At 41.8% G+C, this 27,070-nt stretch overlaps 1 long non-coding RNA gene across 1 annotated transcript; it reads right to left on the reverse strand.

Annotated features, from left to right (window-relative positions):
* Nucleotides 1-19,002: 19,002 nt before the first annotated feature.
* Nucleotides 19,003-22,441, reverse strand: LOC149753625 (uncharacterized). Its single transcript, XR_016400198.1, has 2 exons — nt 22,308-22,441; nt 19,003-22,117 (listed from the first exon to the last, which is right to left on the reverse strand). It is a non-coding gene; the product is annotated as an uncharacterized LOC149753625 (long non-coding RNA).
* Nucleotides 22,442-27,070: the final 4,629 nt, after the last annotated feature.

Below are 27,070 nucleotides of genomic sequence, written 5' to 3' on the forward strand. Positions count from 1 at the left end.
CCATCGTATTTTCATCCCATTCAAATCTCCACCTCCCACCGAATCCCGAGTATCCAACGTCCACTTCATCCTCTTCTCCGGATCACATCTACAAATGGAATCCCCTGTTTCAACTTCCACGTCCTCGTTCGACCCATCTCTTAGATCCTCACCATTCTCAGCATTTCTTCCGCTAGATCCCAGCAACCTGAAGAAATCAGCCCTGCATATAGTTGTGGACGATAGCAGCAGTGCGAAGAGCTTCCATCTTCTTCCTCCCTTCCTTTCCTGATTCCTTCCTCCCTTCCTCCTCTGCTTATTTTTTTATTTCTCTGGTATTCCCTCCTGAGAAGAGATCGGTGGGAGAAGAAGGAAGAAAGGGAGCAGTCCCCTCCCCTGGTGGGGAAGTGGAGGAATGCCTCCCCTCTCCCAAGAGATGCCCCCAAAGGAAGAGGAGTCTTCTCCTTTTATAGCTTCACGAAGTTCACTTGCGGATGGAGTCAAATCGCGGAGTACTCGGACGCGTCATGGGTGCTGGCTTCGCTGAGATTTGGAGCTAATCCGAGAGTTGGGAAGAAGATAAGCTGGGAACGCATCACTTTGAACAGATGGCTTGATCCTTGGATGCAAGGGATGACGAGGATGTGGAGAAGATCTTGGACGCGGCTGGCAGCGGAGGATTTGAGCTGATCTTGAAGCAGGGGATGATAAGGTTCGGATGATGTTCCCTGTTGGAAGAAATTCTGGGAAGATAGGATTCGCTGGGATTTGAAGCTATCAGTGGATACTGGATTCAATCCGGAAGAAAGGAAGCTTGGGAATGGCTGTGAAGTGATCCGGAAGCTGTTGGGATGTTGAGATTTGGTTCATGGTTGAAAAGATGAACTCGGAACAGGGGAACTGGGATTTTGTTTGTGAACGGAAGGAGTCCAGAACAAGAGGAAGATGATGATGCCGTTGGGATGATGAGAGATTCGAAGAAGGAATTTGTTATTTGGATGGCTGATTGCCAACGAGAGGATGACACACAAGACATTGGATTTGCTGAGAGATATCCGTGAAAGATGATCCTCTGTTCCGAAGGGAGATCGGAAGCTGGGATGTACTTGGACGTTGGGAGATTGATCCTGAATTCGGTAGAGAGGAGATGAGGATGAATAACTTGGACCTTATCCGTGGGAGATATTGCTGGAGATGAAGCTAATCCGAGCTTATCCGGGTTGTGATGCAGGCATTGGTTGGATGGGAAGATGTTGGAAGGAACGCGGAGAGCATGGGATTCGAGTTCACTGTCTTGATCCGAAGAAGAGGATGAGCATGGGATACGGGACTGACTCGGAACAGGGGTTGTGTTTGGGTGCCGTGAAGCTTGGGAGGATGAAGTCGAATCGCGAGAACAACGTGGGATGATATGGGAGGAAGATGATCTCGCCTTTGTTCATGGACGTGGATACGATGGGAAAAGGATAAGCTTGTTCTCAGAGTTGATCTGATCCGCCGTTGGGAGTGATCCGGAAGAGGCCAACGCGGAGGCCATGCACACGTGAGCTTTGTCCGTGGAAGAAGAAGTTTATCCGGAAGAGGATGAGAGTTGGGAATCTAGTTGGGATAAGCTGGGATGGAATCGGTTTGTGGGAGAACAACGGGCGGATGGGAGCGGAATGGCTGGGAGGAATCCGTCGCGATGGAATGGATCTTGGCTTTGGGATAAGGATGAAGTCGGATCACGGAGGAGATGGGATCTTGATACTCGGTTCCGAACGGAGGAAGATGATCTAGTATTTGTTCCACGCGCTGAGAAGGGGACCAGGGGATTCGGTTGAGCCAGGAGAATGAGGAAACTTTCTACGTGTTTCTTTGGATGCACACGGGAGGTTGGTTTCAGTTGAAAGTGATGCTAGGTTTAGAACTGTGAACGGTTGCGGCTCTAATCCGGAACAAGGAAAATAATGTGGAAGATGAACTCGGGCGTGAGGGATGATGTGTGAATTGGAGGAGATGGGGTGAGCTTTGGGATCCGTGCGACGATAAATGGTATGCTTTGAGATCTGAGAGACAAATAACTGAAGGGATTTGAGGAATTGGATCATGTGGAAAAAAGAGTTGGAACGAGTGAGAAGAAATTTAGGTGAACTTATGAAGAGTCAGGAATTAATGGGAAGCACTGGATTTTGGAGAAGAGTTCTTGGAGTTGACTCTGGAGGATGTAAAATGATGCACTGTCAGTTTAGGCTTTACCTAATTAAGCGTGACTTGATCTGCATACATTAAGCTCAATCAGTAAATAAGTAAAACTCGAATTACCTTTAATAATTTATTAAAATGCAATGATGAAGGTAACACAATTTTTTAATTGAATTTACAAAATATGTGAATTAAAATAATGATAAGTGCTATGAATAAGATATTAATTTATGCATTATTTAGCATTTATCAGAGGTATCTAATGGCTGTGATCTAGTCCTCATCCTCCTAGCATAAGTGGCGAGGGGAGGTCGAGCCTGATGGGACTGAGTCTAGCGTGGACCTCGCTGAGCTGGATGACTGTGCCGAAACTTCTGACTCAGCTGCTCGGGGCACAGATGGACCATGAGTCTCTCTCTCTCTCCGTAATGCTCCGACCTCCTCTCTGAGATCGCTAATCTCAGCAGTCATGATATTCAACCTGCTCGTCAATCCATCAGTGATAGTCCTCGCCTGAGCTGACATAAGCTCAGTCAACCTATTCCAAAACTCATCTGTGCACCCCGTGGGAACAGATGACGATGGGCCAGCCTCTGAAGGTGCCGTAGGATGCTCCTCAGGTACCTCAGCCTCAGAGATGGGGTCTCCAACCTCTGGTGCATCACCCTCTGGTGCATGTATTCCTGCTCCTGTACGCACCCACTGCCCGTTCACCTTCTCATAACCCATGCGAATTAGGGATCGTGCAGTGTAAGTGTCAGTGTATAGAAGGTGCCTGGAGATCTCTCCCTCTACCGATATGTCATGCTGTCAGAAGACCAGGGTGAGTATCATACCATAAGGCAGGGAGACTCTCGAATTGCATATGACCTTTCTCATCTGCCTAAGCATCATAGCTGGGAGGTTCAGGGGAATGCCCTGAATAATGTACTCCATGATGACCAGGTCTCGCTCAGAAATGAGATCAAATTTTCCGCTCTTCGGAAACAAAATCCGACCTATGAAGTTGTGCAACAACCTCATCTCAGCTGAAAGAGAGCTTGCTATTACATTTTCGGAATAGTCGAAATCATCATTCTCAAGAATCAACTGTAGAGCTCTCAACTTGTTTTCAGGCTTTTCTGGAGTTGCACCTTCGCAGGGAAGATGAAGCAACTCACTCAAACTTTTTTCTGAAACCCTAACCCTTACTCCTTGGACTTCAGATATAAGCCCTCTCATTCCAACTTTCAGGAAGGCATAGAACTCACGAACCAACCCAGGATAGATCACCACATCTAGGGAGCAAAGATACTCCCATCCTTGCCTTCGGATCCAATCACCCAACCGGAACCCTTCTTGATCCAAAAACTCAGAGTGGATCCTTCTTCCCATGGTAACCGGTCTCCCCGCATATTTTGCAAGTTGGACTGAAGGGGAGGGAGGAGGAGGAGGCTCTACACGTGTCTCACCTTGTGGAGGCACTGTAGAAGACTCTGTAGCATTTCTATCAACACGGGTTGTCCGTGAAACCCTCCCGGATCGCTTAGCCACGGCTCGCTTGGGTACCATTCCTTCAAGATCTTGATCTAACGGCTTGGAGAAGCTTCCTTCTACTGTTTGGAGATGATTGGAAGAGATTTGAGAGTCAAAAATAGGGTTTTTGGAAGAGGACAAGATGAAACAGTACCCTAGAATGCTCACGGGTCCCTCTTTTAAAAGCGGGGTCCCGTCGTTGGGTCGACCCCAGATTTTTCTTGAGTCGACTCAACGTTGGGTCGACCTCATTCTGGTTTGGGTCGACCCTAGTTCAAAAAATTTTCTCTCTCTCCTTTTTTTTTTAAATTTCTTCCTTTCCTTCAATCCTTACAAATTCTTACTGGGACAATGATACATGAGTAAGGAATCTATAGATGACTAGTTTGACTAATGTTTCATGGGTTTTTCGAAATGGAAGGAGAGTATCATGAGACAACTTGTTCCTTCTTATATCTCCTCAATCAAAGGGATCACATATACCTAATTCCCTCCTAAGCATGCAAAACCTGTCTTCACTCAAAGATTTTGTGAATATGTCAGCCAATTGTTTCTCGGTACATACATGCTCAATACATATATTTCCATTTTGAACATGATCTCTAATGAAATGATACCTTATTTCAAGATGTTTGGCTTTAGAGTGCTGAACTGAATTCTTGGTAAGGTTAATGGCACTAGTGTTATCACACTTTATAGGAATGTTATCTAGTTTAATTCCATAGTCCTCTAGTTGTTGCTTGAGCCAAAGTACTGGAGCACAGCAACTGCCGGCAGCTATATATTCGGCTTCAGCTATTGACAATGCTATTGAATTCTGCTTTTTGCTAAACCAAGATACTAAGTTATTTTCTAAAAATTGACATGTTTCACTAGTGCTCTTCCTATCTAATTTGCAACCAGCAAAATCTGCATCAGAATATGCAAGCAAATCTAGACATGAGTCTCTCGAGTACCATAATCCTATGTTTGTAGTTCCTCTCAAATATCTAAGGATTCTTTTAACAGCACTTAGATGTGACTCCTTAGGATCTGATTGGTATCTGGCACAAATTTCCACACTAAACACTATGTCTGGCCTATTAGCAGTAAGGTAAAGCAAGGATCCAATTAAGCCTCTATAAAGCTTTATATCTATACTTTTTCCTTTTTCATCTTTGTCTAGTTTATTAGTGGGATTCATTGGGGTGCCTATTCCCTTGTAATTTTCATTCCCAAACTTCTTTAATATTTCCTTTGTGTATTTAGTTTGATGAATGAAGATACCTTCCTTAGTTTGCTTGATTTGTAATCCGAGAAAAAAGTTTAGTTCTCCCATCATACTCATCTCGAATTCTCCTTGCATTAAATTAGCAAACTCTTTGGAAAAATTATTATTTATGGCACCAAAGATTATGTCATCTACATATATTTATACCACTAGCAGATTTTTGTCTTTCCTTTTGAGAAAAAGTGTTTTATCTACATTTCCTCTACTGAAATCATTATTCAGTAAAAATTTGCTTAGTCGATCATACCAAGCCCTAGGTGCTTGTTTTAATCCATATAATACTTATGTAATTTAAACACATGATTTGGCAATTCATAATTCTCAAAATCAGGAGGTTGTTCTACATATACTTCTTCCTCTATAAAATCGTTTAAGAAGGCACTTTTCACATCCATTTGATACAATTTGAAATCCATGAAACATGCAAAAGCTAGAAGTAATCTAATAGCTTCTAATCTGGCCACGGGAGCAAATATTTCCTCAAAATCTATCCCTTCTTCTTGATTGTATCCCTTAGCCACAAGTCTATCTTTATTTTTTATAACTACCCCATTTTCATCTAATTTATTTCTAAAGATCCATTTTGTTCCAATTACAGAGTTATGCTTTGGTCTCTCAGTTAATGTCCATACATTACTTCTTTTGAATTAATTTAATTCTTCTTGTATAGCATTTATCAAATTGGTGTCTTTTTCAGCTTCTTCATAAGTCTTAGGTTCTAATTGTGAAACAAAAACAAGATAATCATTTAAATTTCTAAGAGAGGATCGAGTTCTTACCCCTTGAGATGGATCACCAATGATTAAGTCTTTAGGATGTCCATATACATACCTCCATTCCTTTGCCAAGTCTTGAGATTGTGGTGGCACGCAATCATTTTCCATCTCTTAATTTGGCACGTCATCAAGATTCAATTTTTCAAAGTCAATAATTCCTGCATCATCATCAAGAATATTTTCTCTCCTAAGAGACTTACTATCAGACTCATCAAAAATGATATTAACTGACTCTTCAACCACAAGAGTTCTTTTGTTGAATACTCTGTATGCCCTGCTAGATGTAGAGTATCCTAAGAAGATACTTTTATCTGACTTGGCATCAAATTTACTTAGATCCTCCTTGCCATTATTTAAAATGAAACATCTACATCCAAATACTTTAAGATATTTAGCAGTTGGTTTCTTATTCTTCCAAAGTTCATAAGGAGTTTTCTTGGTTATAGGTCGTATTAAAATCCGATTTAGAATATGGCAAGCAGTACTTATAGCTTCAGCCCAAAAGTACTTTGGAAGACTTGACTCGCACAACATTGTGCGTGCCATTTCTGCCAAGGTCCTATTTTTTCTTCCAATAACCCCATTTTGGTGAGACGTTCTAGGTGCTGAAAATTGATGTGAGATACCATTTTCATTACAAAATTCTTCAAAGTGTTGATTTTCAAATTCAGTTCCATGATCACTTCGAATTGCTATTAAGGTGAGCTTCTTTTCAGTTATGATATTCTTATAATATTTTAAGAATACTAAAAATGCTTCATTCTTATGTGCAAGAAATGAAACCCATGTATATCTTGAAAAATCATCTACTATAACTAGTCCATACATCTTTCCTCCTAGACTTGCGGTTCTAGTGGGTCCAAATAGATCCATGTGTGGCCTAGTGGTTGATACTACATTCTTTGATTTGAAGGATGATTTTGTTTGCTTACCTAATGAGCATGATCCACAGATTTTGTCCTTTTCAAAGATCAATTTTGGCACATCCTTTATTAATTCCTTCTTGACTAGTTTTGATATTAAGTCCATACTAGCATGTCCTAGTCTACGATACCAAAACCAACTTGTTTCATTTTTCTTTTCTTCATTAGTAATTAAACATAATCCATTTTTCTTGCCTAATTCATGAAGATCTACCATGTAATATTTCTTTGCCTTTGCCCTACAGGTACGATGCTGTTATCTTTAGGATTTGTAATTATGCATACTGAGGCTTCAAATGTGACTTTAAAACTTTTATCACAAAATTGACTTATGCTAAGTAGGTTATGTTTCAAACCATTAACTAATAAGACATTTTCTATAAAGGTAGATGGAGTAATAAAAATTTTATCCTTTCCAATAATAAATCTTTTTCCATTGTCTCCATATGTTACTACTCCACCCTTCTTAGATTCCAAGGTGACAAATTGTTCTATGTCACCTGTCATGTGTCTTGAACAGCCGCTATCTAGATACCATCGTTTATCCACCTTATTAGCTGCAAGACACCCCTGCAATCAAGATCAAGAATAAGCTTTAGGTACCCAAACTATGTTGGGTCTTTTAGGGTTAGTACTTGATGTTCCTTTTGGAATCCAAACTTTCTTGGATTTAAGCTTATGGTTATTACTCAATTTGTTGTTGCTAGACTTTCTATAGTTACATTCATATGCTTTATGTCCTAATTTATTGCAGCAATGACAAGTTATATTTTCATTTTTGGCTTTCACAAATATGTTCTTTAAGTATTTTTGTTTCCTATTTATTTTATATCCTAATCCAGTTTTATCATATACAGCTCTTTGACTATCAAGAATCATATTTAATTTGGTTGAGCTAAGTGTAAACTTGTCTACTAGGAATTTGTATTTTTTAGCATCTTCTTTTAACTTGACATTTTCAGCAATTAGATTTTTGGTTTCATTTGTGAATCTTCTACTTAATGTTTTATAGTTATTAGATAGTTTCAGCTTATCTTTGATAAGAGATTGATTTTTATCTTTTAGAACTTTATTTTTACTGATTAGTTTTTTGTGTTCTTCCATGAGTTCTAAAAATGCATCATGTAATTCTTCAACAGTAAAATCACATTTAAGTTCAGAATCTACCTCATCATCATTAGCCATATGGCAGATTTGGGCGTCTCTTGTTGATCTTCCTCTTCTGAACTTGACGCCTCACTTTCACTCCATTCAGCCATGAAGTTCTTCTTCTTAAGTTTTCTTGCCATCCACTTCAATTCCGGACAATCTATCTTGAAATGCTCGGGCTTGTTACACTCATAACAAATTAGTATTTTCTTTTTCTTTTCTTTGTCCTTATCCTTTTCTTTGCTTGAGCTACCTTTGAAGAAGGGCTTCTTGTTATGAAATTTTTTCTTTCCTCTCATAAATTTTCTGAATTTTCTTCCAAGCATAGCCATTCCTTCTTCATCAAATTCCTCCTCATCATCAGATTCTTCCGATTTAGTTTCGTGTTTTGGAGTGGTAGTCTTTAATGCAATTGTCTTTCTTCTCTTGACCTCATCTTCTGAATTTTGCCTCATGGTCAACTCATGGGTCATGAGTGATCCTAGAAGTTCCTCCAATTGCAGTGTATTGAGGTCCTTTGCTTCCTGAATTGCTGTTATCTTGGCCTCCCAAACTCTTGGTAGAGATCTGAAAATTTTTTGCACCAATTCAGAGTTAGTATAAGACTTTCCTAAACTCTTTAGCCCATTTATGATTTCCATGAAACGAGTAAACATTTCAGTTATGGACTCAGTGGATTTCATTTTAAAACAATTCATACTTATGTACTAATGTGTTTATTTTTGACTCCTTAACTTGATTAGTTCCTTCATGTGTGACCTCCAGTTTATCCCAAATTTCTTTTGCGGAGATGCATGTAGATATTCTATTGAATTCACTTACATCTAGTGAACAGTAAAGCACATTAATTGCTTTAGCATTTAGTTGTGCTAGTCTTCTATCACTCTCATCCCAATCCATTTCTGGTTTGGAAATGATTGTGCCCTCTATACTAATTGTGGGTGTGTGAGGTCCTATAGTTATAATATACCACAATTCATAGTCTAGAGCTTGAATGAATATCCTCATCCTAGCTTTCTAGTATGTGTAATTAGTGCCATTAAATAGAGAAGGTCTATTTGTGGATTGACCCTCACTCATAGAACATCCTACTTGAATTTTCATGATCTTTGTCTCTTGATTGTGAGATCAACAAAATACTATGTGAGCACCTTGCTCTGTTGTTGCCCAAGGTGACAAGCCAAGAGGGGGGGTGAATTGGTTTCTCTAAATTTTTACTATCTTAATTTAGTCAATCGATGAATGAGTGAAATTTAGAAACAATATATAATGCAAATACACAATAAGTATAGTGGTTCGGTGCTCTCCTAAGCACCTACGTCCACTCCCCAAGCGACCCCTTGAGAATTCACTATAATCCCGCGGATTATAGTTGGATTGTTTTCCGGGCTCACAATCCAAAAACCTTTACACTTTGGTTTTCCGGGATCACCAAAAACCTATGTTGGTTTTACGGGCTCACCAACGAACCTTCACAATTGGTTTTACGGGTTCACCAATTAACCTACACCATTGGTTTTACGGGCTCACCAACAAACCTTCACCGTTAGTTTTACGGGCTCACCAACAAACCTTTACAAGGTGATTAAAAGAGAAGAAGAAGATTGAAACTCCTAGATGAGCAAATATAACAATTATAAGCTACAAAGAAGAGTTTAGAATATAGTTATCGCTTGATGAGACTTCTCTCTTCTTTGTCAAGAATGCTTCACTCTTCAAGGGTGGATGGTGCTCTTAATGTCTCTTGAAATCTGCTCAACCACTTCCTTTTGACTCTTGAGTGAAGCACTTGGATGAAGAAAGTTAGAGCTCTTGTCTTTCTTGTGTAAGCTTTGATATTTTGCAAAAGGATGTTTTCTCTGATGAATAGTGTCCCTTTAAATAGTTTTTCTAATCCATTGGACACCCCCCATTGGTCAGATTTCAAAAACTAGCCGTGCTTGCTGTTGGGAGGACAAAAAGTACTTCTGCAGAACTAGCCATTATGCTTCTGCCCGTGCTTGGGTCAACCCAAACTTTCCTGGGGTCGACTCAAACCACTGTTCATCAGACTTGGGGTCGACCCAACTTTCACTTGGGTCGACTCATGCAACATTGGGGTCGACCCTCTCAGAAAACACAGAATCTTGTATTTCAGCCTTCCTTCACTTGGGTCGACTCAACTCTTTTTGGGTCGACTCAATGTTCAGTTGGGTCGACTCAAATTTCACTTGGGTCGACCCTCTCAGGGATTCCAGAGAACCGATTTTTGAATGACATAGCCTTTGGGTCGACTCATATTCAGTTGGGGTCGACTCAAAGGTGGGTCGACTCAAGTTCCATTTGGGTCGACTCAAAGGTGGGTCGACTCAAGTTCCATTTGGGTCGACCCTCTCAGGAATTCCAGAGAACTGTTTTCTTGAGGCTTGAAGATGGAGTCGACTCAGCCTTTACTTGGGTCGACCCAAGTATTGTTCATCCGTGCCATTTTTGCAGAAGTGTGCCAAATGGTTTCTTGATGTGTCGGGGTCGACTCATTCCACATTTTGCTGCAACTTAGGGTTAGATTCATCCATATAATCAATGAAATATTCTTCAAGCAATTTTGAATATATGTCATGGTGGTGCTACATACTCTTAACAATGAAAATTACTATTATCCACTTAAGAGTACGTTTTACTTGAACCTTTGCCGAATTAGAATTTAGAATTCACTATCCCTTTTCTGTTGCAAATTTTATCTCAATATTAATCATTGAAATACATCTTTATCTCATTCTACTAATGTACCGAGAGTGACGGACTTAGTAATGATGTATCATATTACCTTGTAATATTCAATTAGATATTCCTTCAATGGTTGTGTTAATAATCAAAATACCGCTATCATCCTCATATTGGAAGTGACAAATTTATAGCACTTTGCAATAATTTGCATATTATAATTTACGCAATCCTAGAGATCTGACATGCCTTAGAAAAATATCTCTAGGAATGGGTTTCGTAAGCGGATCGGCTACCATTTGATGCGTAGATATATATTGCAAAGATACTTCCTTTTTCACTATAATGTCTCTCACAAAATTATACTTGGTATCAATATGTTTGATTCTACTATGATATTTGGGATCCTTAGTATAAGCAATAGCCACTTAACTATCACAATGAATTATTATCGATCCCCAACTATCATCATATCAGTCATTCTCAGATGTTGAAAAAATTTCCTCAACCAAACACCTTTTTGTACTGCAGCCGCACACGCTACAAGTTCTGCCTCCATAGTAGATAAGACAATACAAATTTGCTTTTTGTTACTCCAAGAGATGGCACCATTATTCAAAAAAAAATACATAACCTGAAGTCGATTTACGCTCATCTAGGTCTCCTCCCCAATTAGCATTTGTATAGCCTTTTAAGCATAAATCATTCCACATTAAATGTTCTTCAACAGTTTTTGGAATGAGAGAAGAACACAATTTATACATTTTTGACATGGACATAAAATCTTTCCATTTAAATTAGATTTTTCAAAAGTAAATTTAATGAAAGTTTGGACTCCATTCAAATATTCCTTGCTGGATCTCGACTTATTTAACCAACTTTTGTCCATTATATTAGAATAATGATTGACTTACAACTTATCTACAAAAAATAAATGAAATTGGATACTAAGTGAAAAGTTGTCTGAAGCAATCTAGCAAAATCGACTTATATAGAAAAAGTAAAACCAATCTAGTAAAATGATAATATAGGATAGTTCTAGAAAAAAACACTATCTCAAGTTGAACTAGTACACATTGAGGATAAATTAGGATAAAAAACATATGTTTAACTTCACATATATGAAGATGCCTATGATCACTAATCAAGAGCTCTCGCTAGATGCATCCAATACAACAATCATGTTTGGCACCTCTAAATGTGGAGAACTAAAAGGCCTTCCGATAGGGAGTTCAATAATATTTGGACATCTCAATACATTATGTCAAGCTTCAATACATTATCTCAATACAAATGTGCATGTCTTGGTGTTAATATATTCAAGCCGACAGACCCAACTTTGACTCATGAGGATGAATTAATTATACTAGCTAGTAAGAAAGTAGATTTCTTTTAGACTGCTCAGGTATCTGAGGACATTTCCATCCCAAACATCTCCACACCATCTCTAAGCTTGCCTTTGCACCATAGATATTTAATAGTAAATCCTATCATAACCCCTTGCTCTCTAATTAAATCTTTGTTGAATTAGAGAATAAAATAATTTTTATTGGACATGGAGTTGCATCTTCTGTTCTTGGACTCTAGAAATTTTACCAAACTCTCCCAATCTCCAACCCTTGCATGGCTAATTCTTCTAAAATTAGAGATAGATGATCGAGCAATGGGTGGTTAAACTTCATTATGCCTCTGCTTAGTAACAATACTTAGTTTAATTTTTTTGTTATGTGGTAGAAATAAAAGAAGAGAAATTGCCAAATTAAGAGTGCATTACTAGGACAATGCATTAAGTAAATAAAAAAAATCACCTGGAGGTAGGATGGCCAAGATCCGCAATCGGCCAAAGGAGGGCTGTCGGCTGGAGCTTCTGCCGCTAACACTACAGATTGGCGGTGGGAATGGGTAGGAGGAGGAAGTTGGCCAAGACGAGAAGGCTTGCGGAGAGGAGGAGAAGAAGGAGAACGGCGCGGAGAGAGGTGGGGGTGGTGCTCGATCGGGGGCGATTGATGGGCAGCAGGGATTTCGAGCTAAGATGTGGTGAAAGGGGCTGAGGAGGGGGTCGGTCGGCGCGGGTTAGAGATTTGGGGCTAATGGAGGGGACTGGTCAAAGTGAGAATGTTAAATAGAGTCAGACGATGCTTATAAGCGTCGTTAGGTTTTGGTTTCCATTAACACTTATAAGCATCGATAATTAATGGCTTCCACCGCCGCTAAGCAAAGCGTTGGCGGAACCCTTAATATTCCGACACTTCTAAAAAGTGTCGGGAAGCTTAGGCGTGGCAGCAAAATTGCCGACGCTTCTATCTAGCGTTGGCAATGCAAGGTCGGCAATTCCACTTATTCCTGTAGTGCAGGTCTCAGAATAAAGAGTCAAAATTAAATCATAAGACACTACTACTGCAGGAATATCCAAGGGAACATAACTTAAGTGCCATTTGTTGGACCCATAGGATAAACTAAAGATGCCGAGGAGATAGAGGAGAGAGGTATAGAAGAGTAAACACTGAATAAACGACGATATAGAGTTTATTCTAGTCAAGTTACATACGTACTTATACATCATTTAGATTAAGCTTTAAATGTAAACCAAACCAGCCTCCTATCCATGGAATCTTCTTCCCTAGCCACCAAAGTCCTCTATTGACTACGGCACCTGTAGATTTTTAGGCACGGTCGGTGGTACTGATAACCAGATCTTGGAGGGTACCACTTGCCGTTGGTATATGATTCGCCCTTGCCAGTGTTACAGAAGGAACTCGACCTCTGCTTGGCATTTGTTATCACCGTTGTTGCATATGGAGTCTTGGTAAACGGCAGCAGCGGCAGGATGGGTTGAGAATACAACGCTACTAGAGAAGAATACCATCGATAGGATCAAAGGGACCCTCAACTTCTTCTTCTCCATCTTATGTTCACTTTCTTCAACTTGAGAAAGAGGCAATGCTCTATGTTGCATTTAAATAGAGGCCTCTGTTATTGATGGTAGGCAACCATCCCATGGGATGCTGGAAGGGAACAATTATTTTTGGGCGCACCCTCTCGAAAAGATACGGCAAGATGATAGTTTCCACTTCCAGCAATAAAGAATTGTCGCACTTGGGTGGGTAATTAAGTATTTTCCAAATACTTCACTTCTGAAGTAATCTCGTGATTTATCACACCTAATTGATAGCTAACATTAAATATTGTGGGTAAGAAACAAAAAACTTCTGAAACATGCTGTAGTGCTTGTCCATAACCATAAGTTTAATGTGGAAAAAAATTCTTTCTAACAATGCCTAATGTTAAAAGCATAATCTGACAATGTTCGGCCAGGAATTCGAATTAACAGACTAGATTATGGAGGTTCGGCATGAATAATAACATTATATGGGTATATTCCACCTGCGTGCGAATTATATACGTGTTATCTACTGGACTAGGCTAAGACAATTTGATCCAACAATTGCTCTGAGAAATCCGAGAGCATCAATTGGACAACCGGAATTAACGAACACCGTTTATCTTTCACATAAACTCTTCCCCTTTATCCTGAGGAGAAAAGCAATTTCTTACAGTTACAAAGGGATAGATTATTATTTTTTTTAATTTTGGTTTTTTAATGTAGAGTGGTCAAGACACAAATTAAGTAGTCGAAAGAGGCGAGCACTGATCAGAGGGCCTGGCCTGACGGTCCTAGGGGTTGGCATGGCTGGTGGGTTAGACCGGCCATGCACGTACGTTGTAAACCCACCGGCCATGCACGTACGTTGTTGCTTACAAGTCCGAAGGGATTGCAAGACCACGGACTTCAACATTCTCTCTAAGTTCATCCACTTTTTGCACCACCTTTCTAGAATCGGAGGTAAACAAATCGTATGTGTTTATTAGCCACCTAGGTACGTAGTTCTTTAAACGAAGAACATTCGCATACGCAACTTTCAGGGCTAGCCATCGATGTCATTACATGAGCATTGCTTTATTCAGAAATCGTAATAAAGACCAGTAGAGAGCTGGAAGGAAGAATACATAATATGATTACGGCGGATTGCTCGGATGGCTACTAGCTAAGGCTTCGATGGAACTATTTGCAGCCTCGATAATACCGCCTGTTACCGCAGCCTGGGCGATAAACGTTAGATGCGCCAGGGGTGCAGGGCTGGCCCTTTCCCGCGTTACAGGCCGCCCGGCCCGGGTTCAAAGTTCGATATGCGAGCGGGGGGTCTTGCGCTAAAAACCGCCGGCGGTTCGCCTCCGAGTCCGGCAAGAACTCCTCCTCCAGAATCAGAGGTTTGTAATCAAGCGTAGGTATCTGAGGCTCCAGAAACCCCCTCTCGATCTCAGAAACAAATTGAACCTCCATCTCCTCCTCCTCTGCTTCGCAATGGATATCACTTCCGTTGCATGCGGAGCCTCGGTAAACAGCAGCAGCAGGAGCAGCCACAGCGGAGTGTGCTGAAAGCACAGCATTGCTAAAAAGAAATGCACCAAAGAGAAGAGTGAGAGCTCCCAATCTCTTCATCTCCATCTGCTTTTCCACTCCTCTCCTTGTTCACCTCACCGCTGCTTTAAAAGGATGCGTTTGATGTAGGTGGCAGGCCCACCTTCACGTGGGACGAGGGGTGGAGAGGGGTGCAAGAAGCTAATAAAGAACAACGCTCCAGTAACTAAGAGATAACCTCCTTCTATTCACTAAAAATCACACTGATTTAGATATCGGAGAGTCTCCCGCCGAATACGTTCCGGCTAAAATTTTTTTTTACTTATTGCTGTTTTAGATCGGATTGCTGCTATCCGATGAGAACCTCGACTGCAGTGACCGAGTGCTGCTTGCCTTCTCCAACTTCGACAAGAGCAGCCGATCACCGAGCTCTCCAGCATCATTGCACTTCTCACCACGGTGCTTAGGGCCAGTCAGTTTTCAGCGGCCATATAAATTATTGTTATTTGGACTATAATACTTAGCTAGTCAGCATTTACTTGATGTTTCTTAAATAAAATAATCCTAGTCATTGCTCCCAATTTTTGTTATCATTTTTGAGATTAGATATTCACATTTGAATATTTACAAAAAAATATGACTCTATTCTTTTATTTATATATAATAAAATTGTTGTACAACTACCAAGCATTTGTCTACTTATACATTGCTTGTTATCATAGATTGGGTGACGATTTGAGTTGTAACCATCTTTCATTTATGCCATGATTGTCACATAAATGGAGGGATTTAGTTCTTTAAAATATCATCTCGTGCAGTTGAGATATCATCTATAAGTTTTTTTAATAATATAATGCTAGATGCATGCAAACGCAAACCAAGCTTTATCTTATAGCATGCATGGAAGGACTTACTTGTGCCTTTTGGGGATAAAACAAAAAATTGTCCCAGAATTCCGATCCTTTTCCGTACTAAGCTTTGCATCATGGTGTTGTAAGGGTCAGAATATTGATAATGGTGGTCCTAGCATTATGAGACTCACCTAGCGCATTAGGAACTTGTCGTATTGATATTCTTTGTTAAAGGATGCTGCATGATAATGACTCCAATTCCCCTCCTCTTTGGCAGCTGAGGATTCCGACGCATCTCATGCTTTTATAAACTGCACCAACACCGAATAAAGTGCTATCATTCCCTTCTTGCCACACGGGCAAAAGGAAGAGAAATTATTGCATGCCCATGGACAAAGAGACTGAGCACTGGCCCGTGTCATCACTCCTTTGTAGATTACTGTTATTCGGACTATAATATTTAGGTAACTAGCATTTTCTTCGTGTCTCTTAAATGACATAATACTAGTCATTGCTCACAGTTTATGTTATCATTTTTGATATTAGATATTCACATTTGAGCATTTATAAAAAAAGACTACTCAGTTCTTTTATTTATACATAGTGATATTGTTGTACAACTACCAAGCAGTCGTTTCTTATACAATGCTTGTTGTGATAGCATGAGTGACAATTTGAGTTGTAACCATGTTTCATTTATGCCATGATTGTCATATAAATAGAGAGATTTAGTTCTTTAAACTATCATCTTGTGCAGTTGAGATGTCATCTATAAGTTTTCTTAATAATATAAAGCTAGATACATGCATACGCAAATCAAGCTTTATCTTATTGCATCGAAGGACTTAATTGTGCCTTCGAGAATAAAAAAAAATTATCCCAGAATTCCTATCCTTTTTCCGTACTAAGCTCTAGGGTCGGAATAATGATAATAGTGGTCCTAGCATTATGAGACTCACCTAAGCGCATTAGGAACCATTTAGTAAGGGAAAATGTGGAGTTTGGTAACTTGTTGTATTGATATTCTTTTTTAAAAGATGCTGCATGATGATACTCCAATTCCCCATACTGGTTGTCATGCTTTACCAAGAAAAGAAATAAAATTACCAACTATGGTTCCAAACATTGCTCGATTCTCTTGTTTCATATGGCATTCCATCATTTCTAAAATACCACATGGAAGGGGAAGATGACGGTCAATTAGCATTGGACTATTTCCAAAATAATGTTTAGCATCTACTATTTCTGAAACATTATTTAGCATCTATTAACTATCTATTTGAGAGGCTTCACACTTATCTGCAACTGATCTTCCAACTTAATTTTTGAATATTTTATTTCTAATTCCTAGAGGGATGTATAGATGCATGATATAATATATCTATTTTACCAAAAAAAGAAATGGTAATAAGCCGCTAGACTAATCATCTTCAAAAGTGTAAAACATAGCTAACCCTTGCTCCCGCTAATTTGTTTCCTCTAATATCTAAAGTTAGAGGTAGATATGCGAATTAGGGTTTGCTAAAATGGTTATACCCATCTAAATAGTAACTAAAGGATTTGGCCTACGAAAATCCGAATCTTGGTAATTATAATCCGAATTGGTATCCTTTAAGCTGAGGCTACCTAAACAAACAAAGAAACCTAATAATAATAATAATAATAATAATAATAATAATAATAATAATAATAATAATAATAATAATAATAATAATAAACAAAACTATAGCCAGACATCAACCAAGAATTTACCAGCTAGGGATCTACATATAAATAAGTTCAAATTAATCCTCCAAAAGATAGAGGATCGGAAATAATTGCTACTCTACTATTTAGATGTGTACAGCACTATGATTCTTTTGGACTGTAGAATTCACATGTTATCTATCTGAAGGGAATTGTTATTTGGATATGCTAATACGAGCGCACATATTTTGTGGCCAGTGTAGATCGGACTACTATCAGATCCCTATCTCCAAGCATGATGGGGGTGGGGAAATTCGTGACCACTGGATCCATCATTTTTATCCTATATCCCTTGTCAATCACCAAAGCGCCGTGTTCGGAAAATATATTTTAATCTAAACGAAGATATTAACAATCGAAAAATTGGTCATAACTAACTTAGAGATGAATTCAGATCTCAAATTATCTCCATCAAGATGGGAAGTGGAGAAATATTAAAAATTTTATAATTTTTCGAGATCTCAGATCATATTTTAGGTTAGGGATGTCACAATCTCAATCAATATAATAAATCTCAAACTAATAATACTTTAAATATAAAATTTGATATTTATTTATTAAACATTATTTAACGAGTTAAATATTTGACTGGAAAATATTGATTAATGTACTGATATTATATGGGTTGATTTGTCAGTTACTATCAATCAAGACAAAAGGGATTGATATTTTCTATTTCTTATGCCGGAGGTATCCATTGCAGATGTATACGGAAATCTAGGCTGAAATTAGAATTTTAGTTTTAAATAACTAGTTTTGGCATGTGCTATGAAGATTAAAAAGCATTGGCGTACGCGTCCACTAAAGAGTCATGATAATTGGAGAGATTGAGAGAGTAATGTGGTAATTATTTCCTTATGCTCCAACAATAGGTTTTCTTGCCATGCTTTATCCAAATTGTTGAACATTTATCATTGAAAATTTATGTGAGTTTCCGATCTATATTAATAGATATTTCCCAATAAATCTTTCCAAGTATAACTTGGGTTACAAAGCTTATATTGCTGGTAGCATTAGATTTTTCAAGACAGCTCGGTTTGCTTACTTTTTTTTTAATCACAAAAAGCAATTTTGCGGCGAATTATCACACTAATTGACAGCTGACATTAAATATTGTGGGCAATAAACAAAGAACTTCTAAAACATGCTGTTAGACTTGGGCACTGGGCCGGGCCGCCCACGGCCCGGCACGGCCCGGCACGAAGCGGCCCGCTAGCTACAGTACCGGGCCGTGCCTGGCACGGCCCATTCAAGGGGGCCGTGCTGGGTCACGGGTTTCTGGCCCGCGGGCCGAGCCCGGCACGGCCCGCTTCGGGCTTGGGCCGGCACGGCCCACTCTTGGCCCGCGGGCCAAGCACGGCACGGCCCGCGGGCCAGCCCGGCATGGCCCATAAGGGCCTGGGCCGGGCCAGGCACGGCCTGTCTCCATTAAAATAAATGCTTCATAAATTTTTTTAATAAATTAATAAATATTGAAAACTAAGGATTTATTAATATAAAGCCACCTTAATGGTGGGGGGTTTGGCATAGACCCCTACCAGTTTATTAATTTAAATCAAAATAGTACATGAAGGGAGGTTTGGACCTTGGTCTGACCTCCAGAATACAATAAGAAAGGAGAAAAAATAGAGATGACTCACTTTAATAATTAAAAAAATAAAAATGTACAATTATAAAAAATTAAGAAATCTTACTAATCATCAGTGATTCAGTGAATCAGTATTCACTCTTCAGTAGTGTTTGTATCATCATCATCAGAGGATGTTGTATTATGTCCACCTTTATCTTGAAGTCTGGCCTCAGCATCCAACCAATCTTTGAAGCAGAGAAGCATCTCAACCGTTTCGCCCGCCATCCTACTTCTCTTTTCGTCAAGAACACGCCGACCTGCACTAAAAGTGGATTCCGATGCTACCGTGGACATCGGCATAGCTAAAATATCGCGTGCAATTGCAGACATAACAGGATATTGATTTTTAACACTCTTCCACCAAGATAATACATCTAGACTCTCTATTTGATTTTCATCATATGCAGACTGAAGATTATTTCGTAAATAAAATTCTAGTTCACTACTTAAAGATGAAGAAGATGAAGATAAACTTGAAGCATGTGTGTGTTTTCTCTGTGCAATGAATGAAAAAATAGATGACGAACGAGAACTACTAGAAGAAGAAATAGAGCTTTGTACGGAGAATCTAGATCCACGAATTTTTTCATCATATATAGCATAAATATCATAAAGAAGTTGTTTTACCTCATTTTTAGCAGGTTCAGGATCTTGAATCATATTTTCACAGTATGCATCAAGTAAAATTAGCACGCCATTCAATTTAACTCTTGGATCAAATACAGCAGCTAAGTTATGCATAGGACATATCTTGTCCCAATACTTATTCCATTTAGATTCCATTTGGTCAATAATAGGCATTAAAACATCATCATATCTATGTTCTGCAAATTTTTGACTAATTATATATGCTTGTTGTAAAAATGAACATGAAGTTGGATAATAAATACCAGAAAGAACATTGGTAGCATTATAAAAACTAAGCAAAAAATCTTCCAAAATTTTTTCTTTATTCCAATCAGTTTCAGTCAATGTAAAGCCTAATCCACGATCATTAATATATGCACTTAATAAGTTTTTATATGGGTATGCATCATGTATCATGCTATATGTTGAGTTCCAACGAGTAATTACATCAAGTTTAAATTTTTAAAAACGTTTACCATGATTTATACATAGTTCCTTAAATTCTTGAAGTCTTGATCTTGAAGCATGAATAAAAGAAACTGCATTTCTAATTTTTGAAATCACATCTTGAATCATGCCCATGCCAGCTTGAACAGAAAGATTTAAGATATGACATGCACATCTAATATGCAATAAATTTCCATCTAACATGGAATGCAATGAGTCTTTTAATAATGTAACAGCAGAATTATTATTAGATGCATTATCAAAAGTAATAGACATAATTTTATCATTAATATTATATGAACATGCAGTTTGATAAATGACATTTGAAATTTGTTGCCCAGAATGTGGAAAATCAAAAGCACGAAAAGCAAGAATACGTTTATTTAATTGCCAATCATTATCAATATAATGAGCAGTAATGGCAATAAAATAATTACTACCTACAGATGCTGACCAAATATCAGAAGTTAATGAAATTTTTACATTTAAAGTAGAAAGTGTTTCAATTAAACTTTGTTTCATTGCTAAAAAGTTAGTCATAGCTACTCTTCTAAATGCACGCCTACTAGTTCTTTTGTAAGCAGGTTGTAGGTTTAATTGAACATATTCTTCAAAATTAAAAGATTCACATAAACTAAAAGGTAATTCATCCTTAACTATCCATTTTACAAGTGCTTTTCTTTGATTTTCTTGATTATATGCAAAATTACCTACAAGTAATCCCCCTTATATATTAAGGGTACTTTGAGTTTGAGCATGAGAATCATGCATCCTATGACTCTCTTGATGTCTTTTTAAATGCCCTGTTCCCCCACTACTACTACAACTATAAAGTTTGGCACATTTTTTACATTTAGTTTTGCAGACTCCATCAACCATAACTCTATCAAATTCATTCCATACAGCACTAGTCCTCTTACGAGAAGAGGTTTGATCTTCACTCGGTTCACTAGTTCTAGAGGAACTAGGAACATGGGGTTGGGGATTAGTTTCTTCTCCCTCAGAAACAGAAGAAATGCCAAAATGACTTTCCTCAAAAGATGACATATCTAAATTGATGAATTCAAAAAATAAAAACTAACCACAAGGAGGAATTGAGTAGAGGGTCGGAGGGCAGAGGCAGAGCCGAGATTCTGAGCTTCCTCTTGTGCTCTCAACAGGAGTGACCTTCTCTTCTCAACAGGAACCTCCTCTTGTGTAGCACTTGAACACTTGCTAAATTCAAACTAAAAATTAAATTGCTAGAAGAGCACTTTAGAAGAGAGAAATAATAGTAGTAGAGAAGGAGAGAATAGTTGGTTTGGTGTGGTGAGAATGAGGGAGGTGCCTTGACTAAAGAAAAGCATTGCTAAAGAGGAATCATGAATCATATCTTGCCTTCAAGGCTGTGGACCTATTAGAGGAAGCTTTGAGATGATGCGTGCTTGTGGTTTTAGGGTTTAGAGTTTAGGGTTTAGGGTTTAAAGAGGGGCCGATCATGAACACTTTTCTGCTGCAGAGGAAATGACTTTCTTGCACAGTAGCAGTTTATCATATTTTTTCTGATCTAAATCTTTCTCTCTCCCCCCTACACCTTACAAAAGGAGATGATGGCTTTAGCTTTAAAAGGATTCCTTGGATAGGAAAGGGAGGCCTACCATCACGGGAGATGCAAGAAGGGAATAAGAGTTTCTTCGGTGAGATAGAAAAGAAACCAACAATGCATGGTCTCTGGTTGTCGTGTGGTTCTCAGGTACATGTGCAAGGTGGAATCAGTAAACAAGAGCATGAATACTCACGAGCTGCTTGCAAAAAGAAAGGTGCAATGTGGTACCAGAAAACCTCCTCTATTTAGCACTGGCTACGACTGTTCTCTTTGGTGTATGCAGAGCTATGATTGTTCTATACTGCTGAAGTGCTGTCGAGTTATAGAAAAGAAAAAATATTATATGAAAAATGCTAACAGATACATAAATATTTTTTGCCTAATTTATATCAAAGGATCAGACAATTATCATTTCTGAATTGCTAGCATTATGCAAGCTCCAGTAGTTCATCATTGGGTCCACCATGCATATGCTATACAGGGAGAGAAATAAATATAGGACCTGATCCTTTTGTTTTTCTCGTGATCCACCGAAACCAAGGAACACCTCGGCAGAACTCCTCCTGTCCTCGCGGCGGCCGGGCGGCGACGGGGTGCTCGGCTCCTCTCCTTGGCGACGAGAGGACCGGCGGGCGGAGCGCTAGCGGATTCCTCCTCCTCCTCTGGATCCCTCCACGGATGGCGGCGGCGGCACGCGGGGCTGGGCCGCGGGTGGGAGGCAGGTGTCGTAGTCGCGGGCGGAGCTCGTCTCCTCCTCTGGATTTGGCTGCGGACGGCAACGCCGAAGCGCGCTAGAGCACGGCGGCCGGCTGCGGGGACTCGGGATCAAGCTGCGGACAGGAGGCGCGGGTGCAGTCACGGGCGGAGCTCCTCCACTTCTCCTCTTCTACTGCTCCGATCGCACAACGGTGGCACAGGCAGCGGCGCGCGTGGCAGTGGACGCGGGCGGAGCCGAGCGCGACGAGGCTTCTTCTCCTCCGAATCCGGCACGGCAATGGCACGACAAGTGCCTCGTCTCCTCCGGGTCCGGCAAGGTCGGTGACGGGAATGCAAGCGGTAGCGCGATGGGGCTCCTCTCCTCTTTGGTCGTGGCCGTTCCCTTTCCTCCACGGGAGCCGCCGTAAATTGGAAACCCACTCGGGAAAGGGTAAGAAAGCACAATGCTCGCGGCACTTTTTATTTATTTATTTATTTTTTATTCTTTAGGAGAAGACGCCTCACCCTCTTCCTTTCACGTGAAACCAAAAACCCATGCGGCCCTGATGTCAGTTGTTGGGTAAATCGCAGGAATTTAGTAATGATGAACAATGCAAAGAATTGCGAGGGGAAGAAGAAAAAAAAAATTATAGAGATTTTACGTGGTTTAGCAATGTACCGACATGCATGAAAGAAAAATGGCTATTGTTGTGGTTTAAATTTGGCCCAAGGGTGACCACACCGGAGGAGTCGAGGGAGCTGCCGGAGTGTGGGAGAAGAGGACGGGGGCCACCTCCTGCACAGGGATGTACCTGCACAAAGCATTACCGATATTTTCAGTAAGGGCCCTCCGACGATCAAGTTAGAGAGGAATTTTGTAGGTCCAGCCCAAAAGTTCTTTCGGCGTTACCTGTTAGGGTTCTTTATAGAACCGGTAGGAGCGCTTAGGTGGCAGAGATATGGCCCGTTCCCATCATGAGTGGGGATGGCGTGCAGTCAAAGCTTGCTGATGGCGTGCGATGTAGTCTATTCTAGGCGACGGTAAGGCATTGGCAGTCGTGGCAGAGCATGGCCGAAGTAGCTCGGTGTTGTCCTTGATTGCCGTGTGTCAGCAAGCAAAGCGTGGCGTGGCGGTGCCGCAATATTTGGCCACATGGGAGGGCGCCGGCCCGCACATGGGCATGGCCATTGGCAAAGTCGAGCTCGTCAAGAGGTCGCATCATGCCTTTAACGAGGTCGGCTGAACGAGTGCTGGGTTTGGCCTAGCATCCCGGGTTCCAAGGTGTGTTCGACGGAGCGCCCCGAGCTTAAGGGTCGGGGCGTGTTATTGGAGATGGTGCCCCGAGCTTGGTCGGGCGAGTCGGCAAATATAGGAGGCGCCCCGAGCTTGGTTAGGCGAGTTGGCGAATATAGGAGGTCGAAGGAGTTTTCGGTGGAGTCCGAGGTCGGGCTGATTCTGGGCCGGACCGAGGACACGTCTAGTTGGCATTGATGTCTATTAGGCCGAAATTGGGCGGCCCCTCTTGTTGTGGGCTAAACGATCCATTTTGCCCCCCATCATTTGCCCCCCGACTTCTGAGGTCGAGTCGCCCTTTAGCTCGGGCGAAGGAAGTAGCTAGATTATTGATCGTCCGGTGCTTTAGCCAAGTGCCCCTGAAGATGTGCGCATGCCAAGTAGGGGACAACTGGTATGTTTTATAGCTGGGGCTTTGGGTCAGGCTTCCAGAGGCAAGCTTAGGTGGTTTGAGCTGCTACATGGAGGAGTCTGCCCACGAAGCTGTCAGGAGATTCTGCCAGTCGTCGGAGTACCTTGACAAACTGGTGAAGGGGCTACGGTTGAAATGATCCGGGGCTTCGACAATTGCCGTAGCTAAGTGCAGCGATTCTGCCCTGGAGTCGACCTTAGTGGTCTTGAGCCGAATCTGGACGAAGCTGCTGAAGTGGTCGGGGGTGCCGCAGAGATCATTACCGAAGTCAGGTTAGGGATCGTCCCCGAAGTCGTCGCTGGGACGGAACCAGGAGCCATTTCCTAGGTTGGCGTCGAAGATAAAGCTGCCCTCGAGGTTAGTGTAGAGGCTGCTCCTGAGGCCGCCCCTGACGTCGACTTAGAGATCATCCAGGTCGACTAGCTTTTGCTTTTATTTCTGTAAAGTCGGCCACTTGGGCCTTTTGTACTCATCCCGACCTCAAGGTCGGGTTTCCTTGTATTTGGCCCTCGACCCCTCTTCTCTCTTTTTTTTTTTTTTGGTGCTCTTCAACGACTCCCCGTTGACGCCGCAGGGCGCCCCCCACTCAGATCCGGGGCGCACTTATAGAATATTGCGGTCGGGGGTGCTCTTTAATGGCTCCCCATTGATGCCGCAGGGCATCCCCCACTCAGATCAGGAGCGCACTTATAGAATACTGCGGTTGGGGGTGCTCTTTAACGGCTCTCCATTGACGCCGCAGGGCGCCCCCCACTCAGATCAGGGGCGTATTTATAGAATACTACGGTCGGGGGTGCTCTTCAACGGCTCCCCGTTGATGCCACAGAGTGCCCCACACTCAAATTAGGGGCACACTTATAGAATACTGTGGTCAAGGGTGCTCTTCAACGGCTCTCCGTTGATGCCACAGGGCGCCCCCCACTCAGATCAGGGGAGCACTTATAGAATACTGCGGTCGGGGGTGCTCCTCAACAGCTCTCCGTTGATGCCGCAGGGCATCCCGAGCCGAGCTCGAGGGACGACTTTGTGGATGGATCCTGCAATCGCGGGGCCCTCGGGCTCTTGACTGATGTTGCAGGGCGTCCCGAGCCGAGCTCGAGGGATGACTTTGTAGATGAATCCTGCAATCATGAGGCCCTCGGGCTCTCGACTGATGTTGCAGGGCGTCCCGAGCTGAGCTCGAGGGACGACTTTGTAGATGAATCCTGCAATCGCGAGGCCCTCGGGCTCTCGACTAATGTTGCAGGGTGTCTCGAGCCGAGCTCGAGGGACAACTCTATAGATTTGTCAACATATAAGTCATGCTGCGGGAGCAGCCGAAGCACATCGAGCCCATTGGGGGGGGGTTTTAGAGACGCCTTGAGGAAATCCCAAAGGATAATTTTATTAATTGATACATTCTTGAATTTGAAAATCCTGACCTGGAGGGGCTAAGATCCCATCCGGGGGTTGCAGCTTACATCGTGGGTCGCCAAACCCGGACTGGTGGGGGTGCGGCCTCGTCCCTGCCCCACAAAGTCATGAAATCGCTGGCGTACGGAACGCGCAAGGGCAGTATTAAGGGTGCCCGCACTGGGGCGATTGTCGTTGGGCCCGTCGAGCGGCTTCGGACTCTGGCCGTCGAGCTCCGTTTTGTCGGTTTGTGTACGGACAAACCGACTCAGCAGGCCTTGGCGGACAACTGCTTCAATCTTGTCACGGAGCTGGTAACAGTCCTCCGTGTCATGACTGTGATCTCTATGGAAGCGGCAATATTTATCCGAGCACTTTCGTGACCCCGATGGTCGCATCTTCGGTTGGGGTCGGAGGTAACCGCGACCCTCGATTTCTGTAAGAATCTCCGTCCGGGAGGACGTGAGGGGAGTGTACTCTCCGAAACTTTGGAGGGGGGCATGTTTACCAGTCCTTCAGGGGGACCTGCTCCTCGATCGACGACGCCCCTCACGACACTCCGCAACTTGACTCTGGAGCATCTGGATTTGTCGCCCTACTTCCTCGACTTTTCTGTCGAGCTCGGCGATTGATGAGGCTCCCGCTGGCTGAAGGCTTTAAACAGCTGCGGTAAGAGCTTGGACTTGCTGGGCAAGCAGGTAAAACTGCTTCGGCTGGACCTGAGAAATCTGGTCCGCAGGTGCGGGTGCTGCAAGGGGTGGACTTCGAAAGGTTGGAGCTCGTGACTCCTTAGCCTCATGATGACAACCCAGGCCCTTCCTCTAGCGCCAAAAATGTTGTGGTTCAAATCTGGCCCGAGGGTGACCACACCGGAGGAGTCGAGGGAGCTGCTGGAGTGTGAGAGAAGAGGACTGGGGCCACCTCCTGTGCGGGGATGTACCAGCACAAAGCCTCACCGGTGTTCTCAGGGAGGGCCCTCCGACGATCAAGTTAGAGTGGGATTTTGTAGGTCCAGCCCAAAGTCCCTTAGGCATTACCTGTTGGGGTTCTTTATAGAACCGATAGGAGCGCTTAGGTGGCGGAGATATGACCCGTTCCCATCATGAGTGGGGATGGCGTGCAGTCAGAGCTTGCTGATGGCGTGCGATGTAGTCTGTTCTAGACGACGGTAAGGCATTAGCAGTCGTGGCAGGGCATGGCCGGAGTAGCTCGGTGTTATCCTTGACAGCCAAGTGCCAGCAAGCAAAGCATGGCGTGGCGGTGCCACAATATTTGGCCACATGGGAGGGCGCTGAAAGAGTAGATGCCCTATAAGCCAATCATTTGATGGGTTTTTCTTTGTAATCCTCCAAATCATGTACTTTGACACTCGATATATATCAATAAAGGCATTGTGTTTCATCATTTGCTGCTTATCTATTTTATTATTGGATGATGAACCCCATAAATTAGGACATTGGTTTTAAGGGTT

Source organism: Phoenix dactylifera, chromosome 4 (genome assembly GCF_051530095.1).
Source record: "Phoenix dactylifera cultivar Ajwa chromosome 4, Ajwa_hap1_PhDact_Kaust_v1.1, whole genome shotgun sequence".
In the NCBI taxonomy this organism is placed as follows: Eukaryota; Viridiplantae; Streptophyta; class Magnoliopsida; order Arecales; family Arecaceae; genus Phoenix; species Phoenix dactylifera.